Raw genomic sequence first — 20,938 nt, 5'->3', positions numbered from 1 at the left:
CCTTAATAAAGCTGAATGTCGAGAGGTGGGGTTTTTTTCTCCCTTGAAAAATGCAATGTCTATGCAGAGTGCTGCACATTCACTCCAAATTTCCTATTTCAGCCAGCAGAGATTTGTCACAATGTGACATGCTGTACATTTCCTTATAGCATATCAAGACTATCTAGAAGATATATTACTTCAATTAGGTGTGTCAAACCATCTGCCACAGAAAATTCAAAATGCCCTCTCTGCCACCTGACGGAACACAGCTGATTTATTCAGAAGGTCGCTGGAAAGTTGGCAAAAGCTCAGTGCTTCATGGAGGGGAAGAGGTGTTGTCATGAGACACAGAAACGAAAACCTCACTCCCCAGAAAAAATGCAAGGCCTGCTGAAGGCAAAGTGGAAGGAAACATAACAGATGCCCTTATTAAATTCACTCAGTTTATAGTAGATTGCGGATCCCAGGTTGACTTAATATGAATGAGTCTCGGCATCATCCTAGGAGGTCGATCCATTATTCTGCAGCTGCTCTGCCGCACCACCTGCATATTTTGTGTGTGGATGATGGGCAGCTCCTAGAAACCACCTCATACGGGCTGACGTTCAAGTCACCACATATGCACAATTTACAATCCCCTGTATATCTGGGCTGGGGGTAGAGAGGAATATGATGAAAATGTGCCATGTCATTAATTGCTCTGGATCTCTTTCCTGCCTGAAAGATTATCAAGAAATGGGAAAGTAAACACTGAATGCTTTATTTTAGAGAATCAGCAGTGAAGTGTAAGCAGTAGTAATGTGGTTGCAAGAAGAAAATGGGAGCTTTATGTATTTGTCCTAACAGGAATGCTCTGTATCATACTTATCACCAAACCTGACTCTTTTGCATAGACAATGTGCAGTAGATCCTACCCAGACTTGTGGTTCTTCCTCCCTGCCCTAAGTCAGCTAATGGAAACCCTTTACCCTGAACCTTTAAACAGAGAATTTCTCAATCTCAGCACTATTGATATCTCGGACCTGGTAATTCTTTGGTGTGTGTATATATGTGAGAGGAGGAGGTATCTTGTGTATTGTAGAATGTTTAGCCACATTTTTTTACCTCTATCTACTAGATGTCTTCAATACCTCCCCAGTCACGACAATCAAAAATATATCCAGACATTTCTTTTTTTTTAAGATTTCATCTATTTATTTATTTATTTATTTGAGAGAGAAAAAGAGAGAGAGAGATTGAGAACACACGGGGGCAGAAGCAGAGGCAGGAACAAGCAGACTCTGCACTAAGCACAGAGCCCCACACGAGGCTCCGTCTTAGGACTCTTGAGATCATGACCTGAGCCGAAATCAAGAGTCAGACACTTAACCAACCGAGCCACCCAGGTGCCCCTGTGTCTAGACATTTCTAAGTGTCCCCTAGGGTGGGAGAGATAAATCACCCTTGATTAAGATCCACTCCATTAATGGTTGTGGAGAGAAGAGATGCCAGAGTTCCCCACAGCAAGTCACATGACAATTTTCAACCAATTGCAGATCACAAGAAGATGATAGCTGTTTCAATGACTAAGGAATATCCATTGTTTCTTCATGTTGGTAGTGGAACTACCAGTGGGATCAAATTCTTGGACATAAGTGATTTGTGGATATAATGCTATTAAAATCCTGTTCCCTATCAGACACGAGAGAATTAAATATGCCATTTTCATGATCTGGAGTAAACTGTCCACGGCCATGAGTTATCTTGTGAGTCTCCCAAGGAAATCAAGGCAGGAAAGACCAAGAACTCATAACCTTCATTTCTCATTGTCTAGTTAACCACAACAAAACAAAGCCCTATTCATCAAGACAAGAAGCAATCAGAGTTCATACTTCAATTATGTCTCCTGTGTGAGTGTCAGGAAGCAGCGAGATGGGCTTCCCACAAACCCATGAAGGAGGTGGGCCGTAAATACTATGACATTCGGGATAGGAAGAAATTCACATGGCCAAATGATAATTGCCAAATTATATTGTAGACTGACATGTGAAAAATGCTTTATGCTTTAAATCAAGAAATAAATGTTAAAGAAACTGACATTGATTTTTGACAATCTCTCTCATACACACACACACACACACACACACACACACACACAGAGTTGCTCATGGCATATTTTAACTTAAGGTTTGGATTCTATTTTATTCAATAAAGAATATGTCCCTGGCCTTAAATCACTAGTGTTCATTACGTAGAAGTTATCCTTTTACTATTTTCATAAAATTGATTAAAAGCACTTTAAAGACTAAGAGACATACATACATGCAAACATATATAAAACCTTTTCTAAATTTCACTCTTTATGAAATTCAAGACATAGCTCTCCAGTGTAGAGGATTCCCTTCTTATACGTCTGTTGGAGCTACATTTTTGTAACAGTGTTCATATGGCACTTAGCATTTTCCCACATATCTCAAGTAATCATTACAAACACAACCATCCTCATTTGACAACTGGGAAAACCGAAACTGAAGTTTTCTTCAAGATCATCTGGGGAGGGGAAAAAGCATGGAAGATTAAACTCTTGCTCCTCTGGTTTCTCTTAAAGTACTTGGATTTGTTGTGATACAAAAGAGACACACTAGCTGCTAAAATACTATAAACTCAGATGTTTGCATCTGAATGATGGATGATAAAATGTTTAAAGAAGAAATGGTAACAAATTTGAAAAATATGACATTCTAGACTGGCTCTTTGAGAAGGCAAAACACTTGTTGGATCATAGTCTTTAAGTATAGCAGTATTAGTGGGCAAGTATAATTGTAAGGGGATATAGACTCTAGGTATATCACACACATGTGTTCCCCTTACTCCTTCCTCCATGAATTTACTCAAGTTAAATCACAGTAACATGAACACCAAGGGTCGCCCTACAGTTAAAGGAAAATCATAGACAAGAGAAGATATGTTATGTGACTAGAGAAGGAAGCAGTCTCCATTATTGTATCTTGGAGATGATAAGAGGGTGTACAGGTAATTGAGAGCCATCAACTCGAGGTCTTTTTGTAGTGCTAACTCACAGTGCTACCATCCCTTTTCTCTCAAGCCAACTGCCTTCTCTGGTGGTGGTCTTTTTTAGGATTGGGGGGGAGGTTTCTTTTCTTTTCTTTTCTTTTTTTTAATTATGTTCAGTTAGCCAACATACAGAACATCATTAGTTTTTGATGTAGTGTTCAACAATTCATTAGTTGCTTATAACACCCAGGGCTCATCACAACACGTGCCCTCTTTAATACCCAGCACCTGGTTAGCCCAGCCTCCCATTCCCCTCCCTTCTGTAACCCTCAGTTTGTTTCTCTGAGTCCAGAGTCTCTCATGGTTTGTCTCCCTCTCTGATTTCCTCCCATTCAGGTTTCTCTCCCTTACCCTGTGGTCCTCTGCATTCTTCCTTAAATTTCACACATGAGTGAAACCATACAATAATTCAGATCATGGTCCTTTTAACTCTTAAGTCCGGGCCAGCCCCCTCACATCACCCTAGCCTCCCTCCAACCACTGAATCTATGGTGGTGCTCTTACCTTGGAATCGTACTGACAGGGGATTAAAATATTAAAAATTGCTTCCTAGTTCAGTGCTTGGGGGAGAATAAGCACTAACAGTTTCATGGTGTCATACTCTCCTCTTAGGAACTCATTTACTCTAAGATATGTTTTCATGTTCAACAGCTTATAGGAAAATTGAGGGTCATAATATAAGCCAACCTCCCTAAGGTGATATGAATATCTCATAACAAAACAATTTTGACTCAGTCAATGTTCAACACATAGTTATAAAGAATAAGGCCCAGGTGATGGGCACTGTATAAACCTGAAACAGAGTAGATTTAGGAATTAAAGCATTCAGAGCTGGTCAGCTGCTCCCCATGTATTAACGTGTGTTCCTGCCAAATAGTGTTGTCCATGCTTGTTGTCCTTTTGCCGTCGCTATGCACCAATTATCTCTGCACATTTATCCTCATTATCTCTAATTATAATAATGAGAATCTAAATTTTTGTGGAGCCTTAAGTTACTTTCTGCTACAAAGGAAGGAACGTTAACTCTTTCAAGTCTTTAGGGTGTCATTAAAGGCATAGCAACAACAGCAGGCTGAATGACACCTGCTGTCCAGAAAAAATTAATCTACCTCTTTCAGTGTTGAGCAGAAAACCATGAGCTCAGTGCAGGTGACAATATAAAATAGTGATATGAATAGTGATCCTAATCTGTGCATTGAGCTACAACGAAAAATAGTCCTTGGGGTGCCTGGCTGGCTCAGTTGGTAGAGAGTGCAACTCTTGATCTTTGGGTTGTGGGTTCAAGCCCCTCACTGAGTGTAGAGATTACTTAAAAAAATAAAAACAAAAAGTCTTGCCATCTGTGGGCCTCTCCTTGGGTGCAGCTAAGATTTTAATTTTTTCGGAAGAGTTTTGGCAGCACAGTCATAGTCAAGCTGGAACTCTGGTTCTTTTGTACTTAATTCCATGACTCTTGCTAAATAATAAAGGCACAGGCCTTGTGAGTCAGAGTCTCTTGAATCTGATAACTCCAGCAAACACATTCTAAGAACTCCAAAGCCCTCAAGAAGCCAACCAGGAGAAGTCAATTCTCTAGAATTTACAGATTATTAGAGACTATAGAAGGGTGTTATATTATGGGTCTAGAAACCAGCTTCTCAGTGAAAAGTTATTAAACAAATAGTCAAAGCAACACCCTTCCAACAGGATCCCTGCCTTTTCTAACCTGTCTGACTTCTTTCTCAGTGTTGTGAGAATTCCAATGTCTACATAAGCCCACTTGTATCATGGAGTATTTGTACTTAGAGCATATTTCATCATGCCCAATCCTTTCAACATAGCAGAGGGCATTCTAATTTGTCTAGAAAGACCCCCTTAGAGACTATGTATCTGCTCAGTAAAGTGATTTTGATTTAGACCCTGATATTTTGGCACATATACCACCCCTACACTGAGTATTTTATCAGTGAACCATTCCCACTCCTGTCCTAAAAGGGGGCATGTGCTCATTTTCTTCCACACTTGATGTTTATGTACTAACTAATAAAACACAAATAACAGAAGGGGAATTTTCACAATTTTAGTTTAACATAAAGGATTTTTTAACATAAAGGATTTTGTTCTTTTATCATAAAGGATTATATACTCGTTGTTGAATAAATATAATGTGAGAGTTTCTTCAACACAAATAGTGTCCTTCTCATGTAGGTTAGTGAATTTTTAAAGTATTATTAATGCAGTTTAAACTTGTATTTCTTCTGAGACTGAGACACCTAAGAGATGGACTTGGCATAAGTCTTGCCATTTTTGTAAAGAGTTGGCTTTTTGTAACACAGTCATAAATCTATACACGTGTTATTACAATCTTAATGAAAAAAAATTGCAAAATACTCCAGACAACAATTTCAGGAAATGTACCCCTACCCTGAATATCTGCTTAACCCAGCATTTTTGCTTCCATACTATGCTTGGCAATTTTTAGAAACTGGCAACAAGATGTAGTTTATGCCTTTATAAGTCTACCCCTAAGCTCATTCAGGGCTGCAAGATTTTGTAGTGCATGAGCCCCTTGCAGTTGCCCACTCTTTAATGAAGACTCCTCAGTTTGGCCTACTGAATGTGGTGTCCTTCTGTATAACTTGCTGCTCTAGATATAACAAGACTCCCTCACATTTCAAATTAAGACACTCACCTATCACATGCACATAGAATAATTTCCATAGCAACACTCTTTCTCTTTAAATTTTTAGTATTATCATTTTTAAGTACTAATTATTTGGTTGTTTGGTTGCAAAAATCACAGACACCCCCCCACCCCCGCAAAAATTGAATTCATTCTGAGTTCTGATGTCTTTGGAAGTAAAAGAATATATTTTAAAAAAAGTTTTTCATTATCATGTATCTTTAGCTATTCTTTTTCTGTCCTCTTACCAAAAACAAACAAACAAAGAAAACAAAAACAAAACAAAACAAAAAAACCACAAATCAAAAAATAAAACCACAAAACAAAAAACACAAAAAAAAACACAAAAACACAGGAGCCAGATGGCCAGATGTAACACTTACTTTAAAAACTGAGCCTATGATCGAGGTAGTTAGCATCCACTCCTTCGATCTTACCTTATTGTGGCAGCTGAAATGGGGCTCTGGAGAGCTTTCCTGAAACTGCTTCTTAATAGATTCTAGGAGAGTCTTGGGTTATTTGAAGAATCCTTGACAGACTCTGATGAAGGAAAAACACTCCATGAAACATACCATACACTTCAAATCTAGAGAGGGTCACGTGAGCAATTACAATTCTATTTCAAAGTTTGTTGATGTGGAAACCTCACAAAAGAGTTGCGCCTCTGAATAACTCCTGGCTCCCATCCCTGATCCCATCTACAGCCCCTTCCCCACCCAAACCATCAGCCAAGGAGCCCTCCTGAACCTCTCTTCCAGGGTGCCCTGGGGCTACACTTGTGCTTGCCTCCACGGGTCATCCGTGAAAGCTCCTTATGTAACATGGGTGTGCTTCCCAGAGGCTTCTAAAAAGATCCAATGATTCTGGAATTCTTAAACCGCTTTTGTCAAAAATTTTTAAAGATGATTTAATTAATTTGTCAAATCTTTCCACTCAGGCATGATGAGATTCAGATAGCAATAGATTCCTACAGAATAAAGCATCATTTCCCAGTAATGCTAAACATCTTCTTTCTTGCTCTTCTTTGTGTTCCAATTCACGATTGGAAAATATTCATGGATTGGTGCAATATTCACAACGGTTGTACTTGGCCGAGGAATACTTTGCAATATTAAATAATTCGTTTTTCCCTTAGATCTGTACATCTAGAAGCAGGATACCATTTCTTTACACTGGCAACTAGCTGGAAGATGAATAATATAATTGCAAATACTTTTAGGAGAATATTTAGTAAAATTGAATATTGAGATATTTTAAAATTTCAGCTTCATTTATTTTTATTTAAAATGTGATATTTATTACAGTACATATTTTCTCCTTTAAATTTAATTGATAACTATGAATATTGAGTTTTATGAAGCTGTATAAAAACAAAAGCTTTACACGAATGTTCTATTTGTCATTATACAAGCTGTCCTTTCTTCCCTTCCAGGCTCTTCGACTGATCTAATAATTAAATTGACATAAGACGGATTAACAGGAGAAAAAGAAATTTAATTTCATACATTTGGGAGCTCATAAAAGTATGAGACTCAAGGAAGGAACCAAAGCAGGCAGCTTTTATAACTTTTAAACAAAGAAACAATTTGTGAAGATTTGGCAAGACAAAGAAAGTTTGTTTATCCAGCTTTCTTGGCCCTGAATTCCCTCTCTTGGTGAGGAGTATTTCTGTTGCTGTCTGGGTACAGGTAGAGTACACTTGACAAGGGAAATTTATTTCCTGCTTTCAGGGGGACAGAGAACAGTCAGAGTGTTCTTATTTTACTGGCTCTTTCTTAAGTAACTTTAATTCAAAGTCATCAGAATTCCAAAGTGGCTTATTTTGGGGTGCCCTGCTCTGAAACTTGTCATGGTATAATTTCAAGATAGGAAGATAAAACATGTTTTATTTAACAGTTTGTCAACTGATTTTTAACTGACAAATTCCTAGGCCACATAAATGCCAGGGGCAGGCCTGTTCACCTTTAGTCAGGAATTCCCAATTTGTGTTCAGTTTCACTTTACCTGGATGGTCTCTTGTCAGGCTCCTCTCCACGTACTACTCTTATGGAGTTTTCTTGGATTCTCCAACGGACATAAAGATAGACCAAAGTGCTGATGAAGCTTCTCCAGCTTCCACCCAGGATTTTATCTTTCATGTTCTGCTTTCTCCCAGCACTCACCAATATATAAAGGCATGATCTCAAGGCTTAGTGGAATGAAAGCCATCAAATTCTCACCAAAAATTTGGGGAAATATTTCCAAGTCTATCTCAGAAAATGTGTCCAAATAAAGAGTTTCTTTCTTCCCCTTCATCTTAGGACGTTATGACCCATTCCAAAGTCATAAAACATTTATTCAGATCAGGTATATAATGTATATTCTGTGAGTAAAGCAAAGTTTTCTGATCAGTGAGTCATTCTCTCCAAAACAGAAAAGACAAATTACTCATGTGGGCTACAATTATTTGGTGAAAATTTCTGGAACATTACTTCTTAACACTCCTCATATTTTTAGATCTTTGTCTTATGGTCTAAATTTAAGAAGCTAAACACCATTTGAACTTTATTTGGAATAAACTAGTCTTATATCATTATTTAAAGAATGCCCGGGATCTAGCTAATTGGGAGGGGGATACTTCCTCAGTTTATGCTCTAAGGTCTGCATGAATCTGTCTCTCAAGATGTAATACACGCGTAAGCTGCTATTAATAATAATTTGCCGTGATTAGGGAAAAAATTAGGTAGTCCTTGACTGTCAGGTTGTTATCTTAATGAAAAGCTGTCAAGATAATTTTATTTTACCCTGAAATGTCTCCATCAATTAACTTTAGCTGATTGCCAGAACATTAACCTTGGTTTGCCTTTCAGATCTGCTGTTCTCAGAATGCTGTGTAAATAAAGACGTGGTATCAAATATGTCACTGTTTAAAGTTGATTTGTTGGATTTCTTCTATGCTATATAAATAAAATCTAGTGTCCTAATCATGAAAAATGCATTGAGTATCTTTCCTGGGATTAAAAAAGTACACTTGGAAGTGTCAAGTAAACTCAAATCTTATGGCAGGTGCAGGTCTGATACAGGTTTTTTCAGTGTCCATAGAACTACCTTCTGATCACATGAAAGCATAAAGTAAGGGTCCCATTGTTATGATTAGCAGTGGAAGTGACATCTATAAGATCTCCTTGACAATTTTGGTGATGATAGTAGGCTCCCCAGGAAGGTTATACTCCTGTTTCACATAAGAGAAGCAGGTGCAGATGACAGAAAGAGCAAAATACATCAGCATTTTAACAGCCCCAACAAAATAGAGTTTTAGGCAGTAACAATATCCTTAAGAAACCCATTTCCACCCCTTTCTGTTCCTGGGTTTTCTTCTGTTAGAGCTTGGTTATCTCCAGAAAAAAATGAGGTGCTGGTACAGAGAGTAATGATTCACAGGTCTCTTGCCACAGAGCTGAGTTCTTAATTACTCCAAATGCATTTGGAGAAAGCACAGGGACACTGCATTATAATATTGAACTTTTCAACAATTCAGCAAAATTTTACATTAAATAGTTTTTATGAACTTCTTCCTGCACTTGACTGAAACCTCCTTAAGGACAGGAACAATATACAGCACATGACTGCCTCCTCAAATATCCAGCATGTTAGTAGATGTTTGTTGACTGAAAGAAAAAAATGAATGGACTCGTGTTTCTGAGCAAACGTTTGGTCAGGTATCCAACTGAAAATAACTACAAAGACTGAGGAAAATACTTGTTAAGCCTTATTAATTGCACTGAAGACCTTGTAAGACTGTGGGGATTCTTCAAGCCAGGTTCTATCTGTAGGAGAAAACTCAGTTTTTCCCTCATGAGAGGAAATCACTTTTACTCTGGGAGCATTTGCTGAACCTGGCAAACTTGAACGTCAGTTCTCACGGCCTCACTGTTACAGGAACAGAAGCCAAACTCAGAACCTGCCAGCTGAGGACTTTAATAGGAGACCTTCTCTTCATAAAGTTCCATTTGTAGTTTAAATCTGAACCAGATGCAAACTACCCCTTCTCCCAACATGAGGATACTTCAAGAAAAGTTGTTTGGGTGCTGAAAAAAGACAGGGAAAATGTCCCTAAAAAGTTGTTTAAGACAAGTTGGCCTGGGGGACCTGTGTGGTGCAGCTGACTGAATGTCTGACACTTGGTTTCAGTTTACATCATGATCTCAGAGTCATAAGATCAAGTCCCCTGCCAGGCTCTACAGTCAGCATGGAGTCCCTCAACCCCTCCCTCAAAAAAATCTTAAAAAAAAAAAAAAAAGTTGGCTATTATGATAGTTTGCAAGCTAAATTTAAATTCACTAAGAAAATATAAAAATCCACACATGTATAGGATACAGATGGTAAGGGAGGCTGTGTATGGTAGGAGAGGGGATATGTTAATTAAAAAAAAAGTTAACTATAAGAGTTCTTGAAAATCCCAAACTGAGTTTTTACCTTAAAAATTCTCCAGGGGTGCGTGGGTGGCTCAACTGGTTAAGTGTTCACCTCCTGGTTTCAGCTCAAGTCATGATCTCAAGGGTGTGAGAGTGAGTCCCAAGGTGGGCTCTGTACTCAGTGTGAGTCTACTTGGGATTCTTTCCCCTTCCTTTTCCCTCCCCCTGCTCTCTTTCTCTCTCAATCATTCAAATAACTGAATGCAATCTTTGAAAAGGTTCCAGACTCTAAGTGCTTCATGTTCCTCTCTTCAAGTCCCCTCAGAAAGAATGTATCAACACTCTAGGCCTTGAGAATTCCCACAAATATTTTTGTCAGGGCATTCACACAGTCAAAACCCAAAAATGTCCAAGGAAATGAGTCTTCATAGTAAAATCCAACAGAAATGAAGCTCTTAAAATTTCCAAATGTTGAAATAAAAAAACTCATGATTTAAAATAAATCAAATACATGATTAAAAATATTTTCAGGAAATATGAAATATAAAATATGAAGAGATTTGAATGACAATGAGATAGGACTTTCAGAAATGTTAAATATAATAATTGCAATAGAAAACACATTAAATGGATTTACCAGCAGATCAGATACCTCTGAACAAAGTCACTGTAAATTGAAAAATAAGCCAAACAAAACACTTCAACACGCGGCACAGACAAAAGAGATGCAGAGTCTTAATGTATAGCTATGAGACAGAGAAGATGAAGTAAGACGTTGTAACATACGTATAACTGGAGTTCCAGAAAGAGGAGAAGAAGAAAGAGACATGGACAATATTTGAAGATATAATGGCTGACATTTCCATACCTGAAAAATGACATTGATTCATAGACATAGGAATCTTAAGGAATCCCAAGCAGGATAGATAAAAAAAAAAAAATAAAATGCATATCTAGTCATAATATAGAGACACTGCCCAACAACAAAGACCACTGAGAGACTCAAGGCAGTCAGAGAGAAAAAGATGATCACCACAAAGAAGCATGATTTCAACTGACAGAGACCATAGAAGCTATAGGAGAATAGAATGCAAATCTTCAATTTTCAGAGAAAATACTTGCCAACCAAGATAAGAGAGGGCAAAAAGGTTAAGGGAGAAATAAATTCATTTTCAGAAAAAAGGAGAAAAGCAGACTCTCACAAAAGGCACTTTTTAAAGAAACATTTTATTTATTTATTTGACAGAGAGAAAGCACAAGCAGGCAGAATGGCAGGCAGAGGGATAGAGAGAAGCAGGCTCCCCACCAAGCAAGGAAACAATGTGGGACTCAATCCCCGTACCCTGGGATTATGACCTGGGCCAAAGGCAGCAGCTTAACCCACTGAGCCACCCAGGCATCCCACAAAAGAAGATTCTAAAAGGAAGAAGTAAAGTGAGCACGTATCTTTGATGCAAGAAGGAATAAAAAGCATAGAAACTCGTAAGTATGAGCACACATAAGTGACCATATTTAAGTATAGGTAAGTAGTAATAGAAATGCAAGCACATATGGCCCAGACCACATAGATATTTTGGCCTCTTCTCGCTACTTCCATTACTGCTACCCGAAGTCAAACCAACATCATCTTTACTTGGATTGTTGCAATGATCCTTCTAAAGTGTCTTTTTGGTTCTGCCCTCAGCCACACTGATCTGTTTAAAATGTAAATCAGTTCATGACACTCCTCTGCTCAAGTCTCCAATAGCTCCCAAATCAGTTAGAATAAAACATAAAGTCCTTACAGATCTACAAGGCCCATATATTCAGGACCCACATAACTGAGCCCCCCATTTTGTCTCTGGCTTTATTTCACAATGCTCTTCCTCATTATCTTTATTCCAGTTGATCTGGACTTCCACTGTCCTTGAACACGCCAGAGTTGCTACTGCCTCAGGGCCTTTAGAAGTTCTGCTCCCTCTGGCCACAATGCTCTTCCCTTAGAAATACACAACTCTCTCCATTACTCAAGTGACCTTCTCAATGAGACGTGATTGGAGAAGGCACTCAGAGGGCATGAACTGCTAAGAGTATATTCTTTCTATCATTTGGGTGTTTGACTTAAAATAATTCATTGAAGATTGTGGTTAATATGCTCCTTTGTGTATTTCAACACTTTCAAAATGAAAAAGAACACTGAATGAGTAAATGAAAGAACCAATGAACAATAGCATTTGATTGGAAATTGCCTTTTCCAAGAGAACTCTTGACCTGGGCTTGCTATGACATTGCCGCTCACATTTTGGGAAAGTTCGTTGAACCGGACTCCTACCCTCCTTCTTGAAATTGCTAGCAGTCCTAGGCTTCTTTTTCTTTCTTTTTTTTTTTTATGAATTAATTTATTTATTTTCAGAAAAACAGTATTCATTATTTTTTCACCACACCCTGTGCGCCATGCAATCTGTGCCCTCCATAATACCCACCACCCGGTACCCCAACCTCTCACCTACCCCCCGCCACTTCCAACCCCTCCTATTGTTTTTCAGAGTCCATAGTCTCTCATGGTTCACCTCCCCTTCCAATTTCTCCCAACTCCTTTCTCCTCTCTAACACCCCTTGTCCTCCATGCTATTTGTTATGCTCCACAAATAAGTGAGACTGAAAGACCCGCGGATCACCTTACCCAAGAATCCAACACTGCCACTGGATGCAAACAGCAAGAGGTTTATTGTCACGCAGGTACCGGCGGGTGGTCGGCAGCTCCAGCTAACCGAGCACCCCGACCGGAGTGAAGCGGGGTCTTTTATAGGAAGGTACAAACAAGTTTTGGGTGGGGCGCAACTGATTGGTGGACAGTTTGAACTTTTGAAAAAGGCATACTTGGTGTTAGTGGATTGGCCATGGAAGACCCCCCTCGCGCGAAGAGAAAGGCGGGAAGGGGAAACAAAGAGGGGAAGTTTGACCTTATTACTCAGCAGAAAGGCATCCTGTCTACGTGACCTACATGACCATGCAGCCCCCTTGCCTACGTGACCTACGGGACCATGCCCCGGCTATTAGGAGAGGGTATCTTGTTCAAACAGGAGTCAAGTGTCATGCCCTAAAAGCCAAGCGGTTACAGAAAGGCAAAAGAGCAGTTAATTAGTTAACAAGTGGTGGGAAGGGTCTTTCAAGACCATATGATAATTGACTCTCTCTGCTTGACTTATTTCACTCAGCATAATCTCTTCCAGTCCCATCCATGTTGCTACAAAAGTTGGGTATTCGTCCTTTCTGATGGAGGCATAATACTCCATAGTGTATATGGACCACATCTTCCTTATCCATTCGTCTGTTGAAGGGCATCTTGGTTCTTTCCATAGTTTGGCGACCGTGACCATTGCTTCTATAAACATTGGGGTACAGATGGCCCTTCTTTTCACAACATCTGTATCTTTGAGGTAAATACCCAGGAGTGCAATTGCAGGGTCATAGGGAAGTTCTATTTTTAATTTCTTGAGGAATCTCCACACTGTTCTCCAAAGTGGCTGCACCAACTTGCATTCCCACCAACAGTGTAAGAGGGTTCCCCTTTCTCCACATCCTCTCCAACACATGTTGTTTCCTGTTTTGCTAATTTTGGCCACTCTAACTGGTGTAAGGCTGCCCACTTTCACCACTCTTGTTCAACATAGTATTAGAAGTCCTAGCAACAGCAATCAGACAACAAAGAGAAATAAAAGGTATCCAAATTGGCAATGAAGAAGTCAAACTCTCTCTCTTCACAGATGACATGATTCTTTATATGGAAAACCCAAAAGACTCCACCCCAAAACTACTAGAACTCATACAGCAATTCAGCAACGTGACAGAATACAGTCAATGAGCAGAAATCAGTGGCTTTCTTATACACTAACAATGAAAATACAGAAAGGGAAATTAGAGAATTGATTCCATTTACTATAGCCCCAAGAACCATAAGATACCTGGGAATAAACCTAACAAAAGTGGTAAAGGATCTGTACTTGAGGAACTACAGAACACTCATGAAAGAAATTGAAGAGGACACAAAAAGATGGAAGACCATTCCATGCTCTTGGATTGGAAGAATAAACATTGTTAAAATGTCTATACTGCCTAGAGCAATATATACTTTTAATGCCATTCCGATCAAAATTCCACCAGTATTCTTCAAAGAGCTGGAGCAAATAATCCAAAAATTTGTATGGAATCAGAAGAGACCCCAAATCGCTAAGGAAATGTTGAAAAACAAAAATAAAGCTGGGGGCATCACGTTATCTGATTTCAAGCTTTATTACAAAGCTGTGATCATCAAGACAGCATGGTACTGGCAAAAAAACAGTCCTAGGCTTCTTAAAAGAACAAAATGTTGTTTTGTTTTGATTTTAAACATAACAATAGCCACTCCTGGAAACTCATTCAATAGCATTTTTAAGCAATCATTCTTTCCTTTTTAAAGGCTTCTTATCTTCAAAGTCCTTGCTAAAGCTTTGGATTTTGTTTGCTTTTTGTTCCTAAACCAGGCAATCTGCATAACAACAGTATTTCATTTGAAACTTCCGTGCAGTGGTTAAAAAGCGGCTGCCTGACCACTATTTGTGATATTTTGTTGGTGCAGCTGAGGATTAGCCGACTAAAGTGATATCTTTAATTATTTAAGGTGTATTAACTCCTACTCTTTTCCCAAGCTTATGTATGGCAGACTTTGGAAGTGAATACGTCTAGGGTCAAATTCTACCTTTGTCATTTACTAACCAGCCTTGAGCGATTCCATTAACTTTTCTGAGCCTCTGTTTCCACTTCGTAGGGTTGATGAAAAAAATATGAAATAAGACAGGTAAGACACCTTCCACCAGGATCTGATGCATAATAGATACTCACTAAATGGAAATAATTATTACCAGAGTACATTTGGCTGATCTAGAGGTGAAGAATATGAAAATGGGGGTAAGAGGAAGAGTCTACGAGGGAGAACAGAATCCATTTCTTTCAACAGATGCTTTCTTCAAAATGTAGGTAGGATTTAGGTCATTTGACAGTTTTTGTAGGTAGATTCATTCCATAATCACAGGAACTAAGATAGGAATGCTAGTTTCCTGAAGGATCATTAGGTCAACAATCTTCCAAATGAGGCTCAGTGCCTCTAGAAAATCGAGCTATATTCTAGCAGCCTCCTGAAGAAATTGAAAGGTCCCCCACTAATGGGTCCGTGATTAAAGGAGCGAGACTGATACAAAGCGAAGACCAAGCAAAGCTTTATTTCGCACCAAGCATTGAGAATTGAACTGACCAGTCAGGGCCGTTGCTTACAAAGAGGCAACCTCTCCCTGCTTTATAGACTAACTTTTTTTTTTTTTTTTCAGACTAACTTTTATAGAGCAAAGGCCATGTGGTTGGGCCTGGCCATACACAAGTGGCCAATGAGATTGTAACACACAGAGAAAGCTGCACAGTCATGCTAGGTCACACATGGGTGGCCAATTGAATCAACTGAATTGCAATTTACCCTATAGTAGATATTTGAACAAGCCTATCACCTTGGTCAGAAGGCGGGACCCACAAAATGACTAATTAATCCAAGATGGAATCGCTCTGGCTAAATAGGCCCTTACAGAAATGAGTTGTGGTTTATCTCAGTTTGAACCTGCAGCTGTCTTCAGCAGCTGAGGCCTTAAAGATCCCTTACGTCCCTTAGGAAAGGAAGGCACCATTGGCTCTGTCTTTAAGCCTAGCTCTCTTTCTGACTCCAATAGCACTTGATGGTTAAAGTTTACTAGGGAACCTTAAAGATCCCTTCAAATGAAGTTCCTGATGCCATGGTTCTCTCCACTGCTAGAAGTTCCTAATTTTTTGGTCTTATATTAGTCCTTTATTCTGTAACATCCCTAAGAAGTTACATATTGACACTGGTCTTGGATCAATTTAACCTCAGAGCTAATCCATGTTTCTCTGCAAGATTGTGCTCATACTTTTTCTTTGACCTTAGTTTTTGCCCAGTTTTTAAAAATCTAATTTTTACATCTTCCTAGAAGAAATAGGGCCATGAGCTGTTTCACAACTTATATAGCTGATTATGTCCTCCAATTTTGTGTTATTCCAACAGCTTCCTTCCAAAAGTTCCTTTCCTTATTTCCCATGCTCTGTGTTCTGTCCTTTCATCATGTAATGTTTGCTCTGCTATTATGAAGGAGTGGGCATATTGTGATATGAGTAGAATGGATAAGGCAATATTTTCTCTTTCCCCAAATGTTCTGCTCACCTAGACTAGGACATAATACAAACTTAGTTCTGTTTGTATAGAACCTAGCAGATCTTTACAAAAGAAAGAGAAAATGGAATAATGATGTAAAAAGTACTGAGAAGCAAAAGGATATTCGTTCTGCAACAAAGAGTAAATGACTTATTTCTGGAATTGCTTAAACTGAAGTAACTAATATCCAATTAGTTTTGTTTGCTTTTGTTTGTTAGTTTGTTTTTCTTTAAAAGAGTAGTTTTCTTTCCTGGCCCTTCCTATTCCTCCACTCCAAACAGATTTTGTTTTCCTTTCAAGCTGGGAGAGGAGCATTATGTATGCCCTTCCTAGTGCCATAGGGGACTTATTTTAATTTTTATTGTTTTTTATAAATATTTTTTAAGGATTTTATTTATTGGTCTGTTTATTTGTTTGTCAGAGAGAGAGAGCACATAAGCAGGGGGAGCAGCAGGCAGAGGGAGCAGCAGACTCCCCACTGAGCAAGAAGCCCAGTGCAGGACTCTACCCCAGGACCCCAGGATCATGACCTGATTTATTGTATTTATGTCTTTTCACTAGTAGAACCTCAGTAGAATAGATTTATAAGTGAACACAGAGTTTAAGATGATTCTACTATTCTAATTATAGGAGGATAGACTCCATAATTTAGGACCAAAAAAAAATCACATATCTATGCCTTTAAGAAACTCATGATGTTACTGAAATAAGAAATAAACACAAATGGGGATTGAGCAGAGGAAGAGATAACCCACTTTACTGAAGAGACCATTGAGCTAGACCTTGATGAATGGACAGGATTTAAACATGCATAAGAGAGGTAAAGAGAGAACAGAATGAGCAAAAGCTATTTTCCAGAGAGGTAAAGAGAGAACAGAATGAGCAAAAGCTATTAAGTGGGAAGGGACTGAGACCAACCATGTGAGTACAAACAAGGTGTTAATTGTTCTGCTCTCTCTACAACTACTCTCCAAGTGGTAACACAATACTTATCTCCAAAAAAATTTTTATTTCCCAAAGACTTCCTTAAAACATCTAAGCCATATCACATTAGGAAATTACCATGTAAGCTAAAGTTATGAATGCCATTTCTCTCAAGTATGTAAAAAAAATTTTTTTTCCGTCATTTCAATACATTTCTTCTACTACCATTTACTCATCTTTCTTGTTAAAGTAGTGAAGAAAGAAGAAAGAGGCTTTGATATAGCCCAATTTCCTTGCACATTTCAGATTATCTGAACACTCCAGTGACTGAGAGTGCCTGATCCAGCCTAGGGCAACATCAGATTCAGTATTTGGCAGGTGGGAATGGATTTGGAAGGAATCCAAGTTGGCTGTTAAGAGTCTTGACAATCTAGGATATAATTTCCTTGGTCCAGCTGAACAGTTCCATGGTATTAGAGGCTACGCCTCTCTCCTGTTCACTAAATATTTCCCAGTCTCTAGCATAATGTCTGGTATATTTGTTGAATACATAAAATGTTTACTGGTCAGGTTATCTTTTGGGTTTTTGTCTCTGCATTTATAAAATGAACTGAAGACAGAATCAGGTATAATCTTCTCTTCATGTCCTTTTTTTGATGGTACACTTTAAGGTAGAGTTCACATAGTGACCCATACATAGGTTTTGTTTGATCTGCACAGTGATTAAAATTTTTAAACTAAATGCCAAAAATCTAAAGAATCACATATCAAATATATATGAAAAATCAAATGACATTACAATATTGTGCCAAGCAATTTGCTTGCCTGACGTCAGTCAAGTTGTTAAACTGGGCCTGAACTCTCTAATGTGCCACACTTCCCACCACTCCCTATTACTTACTACAGCTCATTTTATCTATTTCCTTTAACTGTCTGGTCTCTATAGACATTTGACTTTGTGATACTCTAAGTCTTTCATAAAGTACTCTTCCCATTTAATACATGGGGATATAGACACATAAAAAATTGTGTAATTATATTCAGGTCTCCATTAAGTATCAAAATCTGCAAATGGCAGTCAAATCTGCTGAGACTTTCATTGAAGCCATTATATATTCCTCTTAGCTTTAAATTTCTCCTCACCGCCATTTCTTCTCTGTCCCTAACGTAAAAGACTTCTCAAGATTAATTTGGAAAGAAAAAACATAAAATTCTATACAGTTGTAAAGTCATTTTTGTAGAAACTGTAACAACATCTATATTTTACAATTCTGAATCCATGATTTTAAAGATTAATTTTTCCATGAAGCATTAGGTATACATACTCATGCTATCAAATTAAATAATTTCCCTCATCCTGACCCTAGATTGTTTTTTGTGTTGTTTGGAATGACGATGCTAAGAGTCTGAGAGGCTTTCTGGTACATTATCAAAGGCATCTTCTATTGGGTGCAGGGAGGCTGCTTTTAGAGGACTGTGGAAGTCCGCGTTTTTATTAACAGAAGAGGGAAGCAAGCTTCCAAGATTTGGGCACGTGCTCATGGTCACAAAGCAGTTAAGTGGCAAACTAGAAACAGAACCTATATCCCTTAGCCTCCATTTGAACTCATTTTTCACTACCCCATGCTGACCATGCTTTTCCCACCTCCCTCTTTTCCTTTCAGTCTACAACAATGGTGGTGATAAGTTTAATCAGGGCCCATTCTACCAAGCACAGAGATGTCAACACACTTGTGGAGTTCCACAGTTTGCATCACTTTTTGCTTATTTCTCTAGAATCCTTCCCATCTAAAAACTGAACTGTTACTCCTTGAAAAAACACTGGTTGAAAATGGAATTTCACTGGAAAATTCCACTGCATTAATGTTGGCCATGACTAAACTTTAGTCTTATTGGAGAACAGTCAAAGCACATGAGAACTTGATCATTCTGTTATTAGTCTCTTAACCTGATTAGTTAAGACTGATCATCAAATTATGGACCATCTTTGTGTGTATGTGTGGTGGGGGAGGGAGCATTATAGGGTCTCTAAAAGAAAAACAAGGCCTAGGGAACGATTATTTTCCAATCTTTGTGAGACTAACTGAAAATACAGGACTTTGGTAATGAGACTAATAGAGTGCTCTGGGTTAAAATGAGCAGGCTTCTTGGAAGAGATGGGACTCCACCTGGGTCTTAAAGTAGGAGTAGATTACAGGTAAGTGAAAAGGAAGAAAGGTAGTGAAAATGCATGAGAATTTATACCAAAGCAGGCATAAAGGATGTATAGAGCTGCAAATAAGTGGTCCTTAATTATTATAGGAATGTGTGGGAAGTAGCAGTGGGAAAGTAGTAGATAGGATGGGACAAGACATAGTTTAGGGCTGAATGACTTTCAAGGAAGTGACTGAGTATCTAAATCTAAAAATAACCAAGTCAAAGACAAAATTAAATAAATAAAACTAAACATTTTATACATAAAAATATAAATTAAAAATAACAAAATAACCCAAACCTAAAATAAACATTGTTTGTTCATCTTGTTTAATGATGGTATTCTCTACTAATAACACTGTATTCCATTGTAGGATAAGCACTCCCTCTATCCCCACCACCATATACAAGTTGTATTTGTCATTACAGACCTCAGCTGTGCCCACCTAAAAGAACCTGTTTCCTAAAGAAATTGGTTTACTTTCCAGGCTTGGAGATACAAGACCCATGGATTTATTCTGAGAACTGAATTTCACTCTTAAATTCTTTCAGGACATTTTGTGCCTTCCTGTAGACTGGGCAGTGGTAAAGTAGACCTTTGCCCCATTTCAAATAAATCAGCTGCAAGTTGCAAACTTGTTTCTAGGGTAAGTTTCCTTATTTGGTTTGTTTTTAAAGGCTTATGATTCTGTTTATCAGTACTGACATTTTTGGAAAGGAAGAAAAGACGAATTCTATATTTAAGAAGGAGAGTAATAGTGAAAGGAGTAGGTGAATAGTCAGCTCTTTCTCCCTGTTTCCCTCCCTGTCTTCCTTTCTGGCTTTTTCTTTCCTTCTTTTCTCCTTTCATCTATCTATCTATCTATCTATCTATCTATCATCTATCTATCATCTATTATCTATGCATTACCTTATATTTGCCATTTAACCCATAACTGGGTTACAGTGGCTTTATTGACCCTTAGGGGAGAAGACGGCTTTTTGTTTGGTCAAATACCCTGATCAATTAGGTTGGACACCCAGATAACAATTTGGAAGGAGACAGGTATAAAGAGAGAACAAACTGTTCCACAAACACAAAATAAAAAGGAATTTGCAGGTACAAAAAAATGGGGGTGGGAAGAGAATGAAAAGAAGAAGGGGCAGATCATAATGGCAGGAGGGACCTCCAGAACAGTATCACATAGAGAGAGACTTTTGGGGGCAGGGATAGCCAGATGACCATTAAATATTGGTGAACACCTCTTCTCTGTCATTCCAAACTTAAGCTAATTCTCTACACACAGATGTTACTTGTGTGGGTAGAGATGTGGGGAAATTGAGGAAAGCAAGCTGCATCCCAGGAATATACCAATGGAAGAGAATAGCAGGTGGATATGAGGCACGAGTGAAATGAGGAGTTCAGAAAGAATAAGAACTTACAGTAAGGTCTGATCATAAGAATGTCAACTCCCTGGAATTTGAAGAAACCTTGGAGAGTACATCAGTATTTCCATTTGA

At 38.4% G+C, this 20,938-nt stretch overlaps 1 long non-coding RNA gene across 1 annotated transcript in view; it reads right to left on the bottom strand.

The window, feature by feature from the left end:
- The window catches only part of LOC309860867, a 46,121-nt gene extending 39,893 nt beyond the window's left edge, over positions 1-6,228 (bottom strand). Inside the window, exon 1 of the long non-coding RNA XR_014309678.1 lies at positions 6,136-6,228. This is a non-coding gene — a long non-coding RNA (uncharacterized lncRNA). The remainder of the gene's footprint in view (positions 1-6,135) is intronic.
- Positions 6,229-20,938: the final 14,710 nt, after the last annotated feature.

Source organism: Mustela nivalis (genome assembly GCF_964662115.1).
Source record: "Mustela nivalis genome assembly, chromosome: 3".
Taxonomy (NCBI): Eukaryota; Metazoa; Chordata; class Mammalia; order Carnivora; family Mustelidae; genus Mustela; species Mustela nivalis.
Note: the sequence above shows the minus strand (reverse complement) of the source record. Positions and strands in the feature narration are given on the sequence as shown.